This window comes from Takifugu flavidus, unplaced genomic scaffold, assembly GCF_003711565.1.
Source record: "Takifugu flavidus isolate HTHZ2018 unplaced genomic scaffold, ASM371156v2 ctg640, whole genome shotgun sequence".
Classification (NCBI taxonomy): Eukaryota; Metazoa; Chordata; class Actinopteri; order Tetraodontiformes; family Tetraodontidae; genus Takifugu; species Takifugu flavidus.
This window is the reverse complement of record NW_026622252.1, coordinates 2071-10990: the sequence shown is the minus strand read 5'-3', so window position 1 is coordinate 10990 and position 8920 is coordinate 2071. Positions and strand designations below refer to the sequence as shown.

At 40.5% G+C, this 8920-nt stretch overlaps 2 long non-coding RNA genes and 1 pseudogene across 2 annotated transcripts; 2 read left to right on the top strand and 1 right to left on the bottom strand.

Annotated features, from left to right (window-relative positions):
- The first annotated feature begins 19 nt into the window (after nucleotides 1–19).
- LOC130521013 (uncharacterized) lies at nucleotides 20–1845 on the top strand. The gene is made up of 2 exons (XR_008949153.1): nucleotides 20–556; nucleotides 1070–1845. It is a non-coding gene; the product is annotated as an uncharacterized LOC130521013 (long non-coding RNA).
- Nucleotides 1846–1938: 93 nt separating this feature from the next.
- On the top strand, nucleotides 1939–5708 carry LOC130521012 (fatty acid-binding protein, brain-like; annotated as a pseudogene).
- Nucleotides 5709–5840: 132 nt separating this feature from the next.
- On the bottom strand, nucleotides 5841–7764 carry LOC130521014 (uncharacterized). The gene is made up of 2 exons (XR_008949154.1): nucleotides 6214–7764; nucleotides 5841–6154 (listed from the first exon to the last, which is right to left on the bottom strand). It is a non-coding gene; the product is annotated as an uncharacterized LOC130521014 (long non-coding RNA).
- Between the last annotated feature and the right edge of the window lie 1156 nt (nucleotides 7765–8920).

Genomic DNA, 8920 nt, shown 5'->3' with positions numbered 1-8920 from the left:
CTAAATTGTCAGTGAAATATTTCTGATCCAAGCTGATTTTAAAAGGTTTGTTGTGGATTATTAATACAGGAACAACCAGAGGAACAAGCTAAAATAAAGAGGTGAAACACGACAGGAAAAACAACACATGTTGGTTTGTGGTGATTTTACTTGAATCACCTGAATTCGATGAGATCATCGACTGTTATGGGCTGTCCCATTTCTCCCAGTTAAACCAATGCAGTCGTCTAAAGTCCTGTCCTGATGATGAAGAGGTCTTCCTCATGTAATGATTATAGGCAGGTTACAGCCTAAAGAGGGGAGTCATGCACATTTATAATGGAAAATCCTTTAATAACCGTAAAGTCCATTTGTCCTTTTTCTACATAGTAACCATAGTAACCAGTTTGGGGGATAAGATCCAGATTCATTAATTATTATGTTGTATGAATGAGAACCAAATATCTCCATTATCTTCCAGGTCTGTGGTGGCGGAACCTCTTTGCAGCAGCCGCTTTAGTTGTCCTCACCATCGGTTGCCTCACAGTTTTCATATATAAACGGAGAAAAGGCACTGGTAAGTTTCATGATGTTAATGAAATGTCAGTGTAAAATGATGTGCAAGTCCACAATAATCATAATCATAATGTGCCTTGGCGTCATTATGATTCCCTGGTTTTATCTAAAGTGTTCCACTAAGAACCCAACCAGCACCAAGAGCATAAACCTCATCTCTGTCCTCTCTTTAATGCTGTTGTTCCACTGTCGCCTGGGTTGATTTGGTTCGGGCACTTGAGTCCAGAAGAGTTGAGGAAGATGCTTTTTTCCTCCATAGCACAATAACACATTAAAAAGGTTCGGACAGACTTTTTGTATGCACAGGAACATTTTGAAAAATATTTCAAAAACTTGAGCAGCCAAACTCTGAACCACAAAAGATCTCTTGGGGGAGCTTTTTCGACTTCTCTTTCTCAAAGAAAGAGAAGTTGAAAAAAAGTCTGTCAAAGTGTAGAAAATGAGAGATAAAGTGTGACCCCTTAGGAGGAAACTTCTTAATGCAGAACTGATTCGCACATTTTCGTCTCTTTAGGTCAAAAATGAGGAGAACATTTGTTACGCCTCCATCAGCTACAAGAGCACCAACGGTGGAGCCCAGGTACAACCATAACGGGTCCTTGTTTGCCTTCACAGAAGCTTTCACAGATGCTAAAATATGTTCAGCCTTGGTTTTGGTACATAACTGAATACATTTATAAAAGATTTAGGGTTATTTTTTTGATTTTTGACCCACCTTCATTATTTTCACATTTGTCCATGATGGATTTGAAGTCAACATCATCCACCAAAGGAGTTCAAACAAAAACGAATCAGTTTGTTTGGTTGTCAATTCTGTTTCGTTTTTTTTCCTTCAGGATTTTGGTGATGAAGGTGATCCCAATGTGACCTACAGCACTGTGAGAATGTAACCATCCTCCAGCTGTGACCATGTCAGCACCAACACAACCATCACAGCTCAAATAATAGCAGCCAAGAACTTTTTTATTTGTTTGTCTGTTTTTATTTGGTTTATTTGTTCTTGTATGTGCAGAGGTTTTTTGTTAAGAAATGTTTTAATTCCTATATTGTATTACCTGTTAAATAAGTAAATGTAGTCCAAATATTTCATTTAGAAGCATATTTTGGTTGATGAGCAAATAGGAGGCTGCATATTTAATAGAATTTCATTCATTTTTAATCGTTTTAATTACCTTTTTCATTCTCTTCCTTTTTTCTTGTTCTTTTCAATGACACCTTTGGTTTTGTAGCATTAAATAACAAAGTGTGTTTACTGTAAGTATGAAATTAAAAGCTATTTCAAACAATGTTTCTCGGAGTCAACTCAGTGGTGAAGACTTTAAAGTATTATTTGTACAATTGGTGTTATTAATATCGGGGACCTTTTAATTCAACCCCAAATTAGGAGACACTTCTGCCACTGACCAGCAGGGGGCACCAGAGCTCCTTCACCGATGCAGGTTTGCAGACACCAGCTGTTGTTGCTGAGTAGAGCTCCAGCCTACAGGTATGATTAATGTCTGCATGCCCTGTTCTCAGATGAAGTACAGAGGAAATGAAGTTGTTCAAAAGAAGTGAATCAACAGGAGATCCTTCAAGAAACAAAGGTGCTAAAAAGAAAATGAGAAGAGGTGCAGATTTGAAGTATATTTCCTCAAAACTAAACCAAAACAGGATTTTGAATTTGGCAGCTCGGTCAGTGGTATTTTAAAATTACTTTTATGATGCATTACAAGTAGAATTAAAAAACTAACCAGAAGGAGACTTTTGGAAATACTGACAATCCCAGTGTGTCAGAAGCTGCTCCACAAAAAATACACATCAACCTTTAAAACACAACATCAGCTCCAAGCTTAATGCTCATGACAGTTTATCAAAAAACCTCCCCTGAGTCCAACTTAAATGAACGACCATAAACTGCCCAATCAAGAGTCACAATCACTCATCTGTGTCTGTGCGTACCTCCATAAACACTGACTTTGTGTGAGAAAGCGGAACTTACACATGCACACACTCTCACACACACACTTAAGGACAGTCGTTACCGTGCATGTGAAGCATGAAGTAATTGCAGTGGTGGTGGTGGTGGTGGGGTCAGTAATGCAACTCAGGACAAAGAGCTGTCAAACAAAGTGATTCTGCTTCACCGACGACCCCCAACAGGACACATTCCGATCGGGTGGCACCGGGCTAACTGGAGAGGGGGGGCCGGGACATGAGGAAATGATTCATGGGGATTTGAAGACTACTCTTCTGCCGGTAGCATCATTATAACATGCTTTTCATTGTTGTAGTTGGATTTTTTTGGGGTCATCTTTAAAATGGAGAATTTCTCCTTTTTAGCACCACATCAACCTGAGCTGGCTGCAGGAATTAGAGTAATTACATCATCGCGCATACAAATGAGCTAATTTAGCTTTTCCCCACCTCTCTACGGGTCAGTAGGACCGTGACCCAATTTAACCGTCCAATAAGGAACAGAGCAAAAATCTCCTGAGCCAATGGGACCCGTGGCCCTGCCCACCTGCATGCATAATAATAAGGCGCGGAATAATAACACACTGGGGGGAAACTTGAACGACCGCAGCTCACTCACTGTGCTCTTCAGAATACTTGGTCTCTGAAAAACCATCACCATGGTCGACGCCTTCTGTGCAACCTGGAAACTGGTGGAGAGCGAGAACTTTGATGATTACATGAAAGCCCTCGGTCAGTAATGTGCTTCTACCTTTTGCTTTGCTCTTTTTCTTTGATCTCAGTGTTGAAATGTGCTTCATATGTCATGTCCCAGGCGTGGGCTTCGCCACCCGACAGGTCGGGAACATGACCAAACCGACCGTCATCATCAGCCTGGAGGGCGATAAGTGGTGGTGTTCGCACCCAGAGCACCTTCAAAAACACAGAGATCTCCTTCAAGCTGGGGGAGGAGTTTGATGAAACCACCGCCGACGACAGGAACTGTAAAGTAAGAACAAACACTTTCAATCATCTCAGATCGGCATATTCTGGAGTAATCAAGATTAATTGGCCACACTTTTCAGTACGGTCACCATGTGTTGTGTCTCTCAGTCTACAGTGTCTCTGGAGGGAGACAAGTTGGTCCACGTCCAAAAGTGGGACGGCAAAGAGACCACGTTCGTCAGAGAGATCAAGGACGGCAAGATGGTCATGGTACGTTTCTGTCTAAAGTGAACTATGACATAAATAACATCTAAAAGTATAGCATCATGGAACGTAGGCCCAACTACTTTGTTTTTTAGTGTTATTCAATATGAGGGATTACACTGTAAAACAAGAACACTTACTAAGCTATAATTTAATGGTCTACTTTATTTTTTTTTTCTGTGTGATTTCTGGGCAGCAGCAAAATCAACACACATGTAGAAATACACATTCCCACATGTCCAGTCAAATCCCGAATCAAAACAGACATTGACGAGGCCCTGGAGGGACTCCCAGGTAGCAACTTAAGTGTGAATGTGATGGAACTAAATGTAACATGAAGATTCAAAGTTGTTAAAGCAGAAGTGAAAGTGAAACTTACCTTCCTGAGTCACCCTGGTCTTTTCTATGTCTCCAGATAATAAAGCAGTAATTCTGGTGGTGATGCATCACACCTTTGATCCTGATCTGGTGATTGTAGAGAGCAGATTACAGGAGCTCCCTAGAAACGTCCGCCTCACTGTCGACCCCCTGTTCTATCAAGGCAGGCTCCTCGGGTGTAACTGTGAGTATTATTTACACCTAGATTCTCATACCTGAACGTCCCTCTGAAGGCGTCACCATGCTAATTTTCTTTGAACCATATGGGACTGATGGCAGGCATCGCTGTTGCTGTTGTGTTGGTGATTCTTGTCACTGTCATTGTTATTGTAGTTGTCTTGATCTGGAATTACCTCGTCGTTCCAGGGGGCTCCATTTGGAATCCCTGGAGCAGCAGTAAGTATGAATTTAATCCTAAACGGGTGTTACAGTGACATTTCCTCCAAATACATTTTTATTAGCAGGCTAAATTTTTTTACAGACAGCCTCAATAATTAAGTTGGTTTCAAAATCTTTTTGTTTACTCCATGTATGTCCATGATTTATGACTGTTTTAAGGCTCATTTAGTTGTTATGAGCTTTTATCCAAATCTGTCCTCCTTTGCACAAATGTGAAGTAAAAGGGAACAAATCATCAGACTTTTGAAATTAATATAAAACTCTGTGACGTTCATGGTTCTGCTGTTTTTTGTCCCATTTTTTTCTGTGCTTTAGGTGTGTGGTATCGCCATGTGTGGTCCTTCTGGTGGAAATGTTGGAACTGTTGTCTGTATTTTTTCTCCGGGTCAAGATGGTTGGTTAATTGGGTTTGTGTCAGTTTGGGACTCAGAGGGGCCAGACCTCGTTGATGTGGGTACACCAGGCAGAAGACATCAACAGAAGAACACAGATGTTTGGCTAGAGTTCGTATCTCCTTGATCATTTAAGCACCGCTAATGTGTTGCCTTCACAATGTGTAACAACAATAGATTGATTCATATTTGTGAAGCTGTTCTTTGTAAATCAGTCACAGGATTCATTTCTTCAGATTTCAATCTATTGTGTAGCTTGAAAAATATGTTTGAGATAAAATATGTTTTTCTGAACCTCTTTAATGTCAATGCTTAGAACGGACACGCAGGAGAGTCAGATGACTTGTGTTGAAATGAAGTGGTGAAGTGACACCAACACAGCAACAGTTCACGCAGCACCAGCACCCACCCTGATGAGACATTTGTACTGAGAGGTATATCAGGCACGAGGAAGTGAAGGTCACCGGCCAGCCAGTGACCTTCACTATCCTGTAAAGAAGATGCTAACCTTGAATACAACAGAATGATCTGTCACTGAGAGCTCAGAAGCTACTTCAGGACAGTGAGTGAGAGTAAATACAATCTATAGCAGAGGTGTCAAACTCAAATAGCCAGTGGGCCAAAATTCAAAACTGGGACAAAGTCACGGGCCAACATTGATATTTATTGAAAAAAATCTTCCTCCAGCTATACGTTGGAACCTTTTGATATGGACCCAAACTAGTTTTGCTCAACAACTGAACATGGAACAAGCAAATCTTAACACAATACAATATATAATTTATTATTGCACACATGCAAAATTCAAATTCAAATAAAAAAAAAAACAAATCACTGGCATTCATTTCTTCTCTTTATTTGCAGCCTTCTGCATTAAATTTCAACAGTAATTTTTTGCCATTGTAAGTTAATGTAATTGTTAGGTTCAAACGACCTGAAACACGAGAAAAACAAATGAGGCAAAGACAACAGTTTTGAATTTTACTTGCAAGGAGGACGGAGAGATGTGCTCAGTTACAGATCTCCAACACGTTCTGACGCACACCTCCTGCCATCCTTCTTTTATTGAAATTAGGAGGTTCCTAGTTACAGAAGTCAAATGTGTCTAAGGGAGGGGAAAACACAAGATAGCAGGTCACAAACAAAGCAAAAGACTGTAAACCATAATGGTGAGATTATATGTAGGCCTTCACTGATTTGATTAGCTTAGCTCGCAAACAGCACATTCTTCCATATCAGACAGATTAAAAGAACAGCTCCTGGGTCAGGCCCTAACCCTAACCCACCTCCTGGGTCAGGCCCTAACCCTAACCCACCTCCTGGGTCAGGCCTAACCCTAACCCACCTCCTGGGTCATGCCCTGCAGCTCTGTCTCCAGTCAATGCCACTTCTCCAACAGCAGCCACATTTCTGTCGCCCTTGACCAGAGAAGTTCGAGTTGACATATCAAGCATCATGAACATTAAGCATTAGCAAATAATAGGAAACATTAAATAATGAGAAACAATATAACGAGAATAAAGAATATAACAAGGCAAAAGCAAATAAGAGATAACTTTAATATAATGGATCTAACATTTCCCTCCTGTTTATCACATATTTGCTTCAAATTCTCATAATCATTTAACAACCTCTTCCAGTAGATTCCAGAAGTCATGTTTATGAACACAAATACATTTACACTCAGGGGAAAATTAGCTCAATTCCCTCATAGTCTTCAGAGTCTGTAGTCAAATCCAGCTCTTGTCTGCTGATTAAGGGATACAACTCGGCCATACGGTTTTCCATGGGAGCGATAGCTGTGGTGATAAGGCGGTTAATAAGAGAACGCAGACAGGGAATACAACAACATCCACACAAGGTAAAGATTGCAGCAAAAACAGCTACAGAAATCAGGATAGATGTAACCAATGCTTTATACTTCCCAAACACATTCATCCATTCGTCCCACATCGCGGTCTTTGCTCCTGAGTGCTCCTTCATCTTGCTGTTCAGGGTGCGAAGGCCTTCTATGGCCAGTGTGAGACTCCCATCCGACGCAGTGTTGTTAGGAATGAAGGTGCAACATTGATCTCCAAACACAGCACACACACACACCACCTTTCTCAGCTGACAACATATCCACTGCGATCCTGTTCTGGAATGCCATAAGGGAAGTAGCCGACAGTTGGCTATGAACAGCCTCAAAACCGCTCTGAGTCCAATTTCCTAAACGTTGAACATTGTAATGGATGTAGTTGATCCTGTCTACATTCTTATTTATTGTACACCACCAACAAATAGAAGATTCAAAACTAGCAGCTACTTGATCCACTAATTTATACTCATCTGGAACACTGCGTGGAACACCGATAGCATCAATATACGTAGGAACATTTTCCGATAACCATGTAGATCTTTTATTACGATGTCACTGTTCAGGCATAAATCCATGCGTGTGAGTGACTAATTGATCAGCCGACGTAGGGAACACAGAAATTAGCATAAGAAGTGTTACTAAGCACATAGTCCTGTAGCTCTCATAGGCAATGTATCAAACAGTCTCTCATCTCCACACCACCAGAAATAAAATAAATAACAGAGACACAACTTCAGAACACTATAATGCATGCATGAGCAGCAGGGTGCAACAAATGAACTTTCCAACAGACAAAAAACATACATCATTTTACAGTAAGAACAGTTTTTCGTTTTGCATTGAAAATTGTATCAAAACTACTTTCAGGACGAACAAGCTATTAAAGAGGTGTTAAAGAAGTGAAGCTGAAATAATGGAGGTGGTGAGCTTCAGGTGAATGAAAAGCTTCCAGGTCAAATACAGCATAAGAGCTGACCTGCTGTTGCCACATTGGTCCTTTAGGTTGTTATTTGCACTTCGCTTGTCATGCCGTATTTTGGTAACCATACAAATAAAAACACGCATATGAAGAAAAAACACACTCCCAAACATTTAATTGCACTCTGTAGCCACTTGGGAATCATTTGAACTTATTCGGTTTCAACTGAGTTGGAGACTTTGTATAGCTATTGTGATTATCAGGAATACTATGATTACAGTTAGCACCGAGGCTAGCATACTAGCCTAGCCAATCCTCTGTATTTCTCTCTCTTTTTTTCTTCTTTTTTAAATTATCTTTTGTTTATTGTTGCTGTCCTTGTGATGTTTATGAAATCGGTACACTATTTATGGACCATAACCTGTTGAGGTAGCCTCCCTAAGTGAGTCGGCGGCTCTTAAAACTTCACTGACTTTCGGGTCTACCCAGACTCTATTCGTCTAAGTCCACCCTATTATCAGACTTTGCATCACCTTCCCGGTCGGAGTTTTCAACAGAAATGACCTTCTTGCAATGAGTGAGGTGTACCCAGGTTGATCTTTCAGCTATTTTAGCAGCAGTAGGTGTAGACAAAAGAACTTGGTAGGGTCCTTCCCACTTAGGAGAATACCAGTGTTTCTTTTTTACGCTTCTCACTAGGACCCAATCGCCTGGCTCCACCGTTCTGTTGGGAGACAGAGGGCGTCTCGGTTTCATGACCTTGCTTTTGTTTTTCTAACATTTTTCTCATGTAATCAGCTAGATTAGACTCATCATTTGTCTCCCAGTAGTTTGTGAACTGAGGAAGCCTGTACGGTCTTCCAAATAAGATCTCATAAGGAGTTAGGCCTGCGGTGCTTGTAATGTTTATATAGAGCTTAGCCAAATCAACACATTGTGTCCACGTCTCCCCGTCTCTTCCATGCATTTCTTCAGTCTATTTTTAATAGTGCCATTAGTTCTTTCAACTAAGCCTGCGCTCTGAGGATGATAGGAGCAATGATGTTTTAAGTCAATATGAAACACAACAGTGATCTTTTTAACAACTTGATTTACAAAATGAGTACCATTATTACAGTAATTTTTTTTTCCTTCACTTTTATTTAATTCTACAAAGTCTATATTTATAGTTTGGAATGGATATTGGGGAGCAGGAAATTTTCCTCTCCTTGGTCTCAGATTTCCCTGTGAATTATGTCTTGCACACGTCAGACATGTTCTACAAAAAAATCTTGA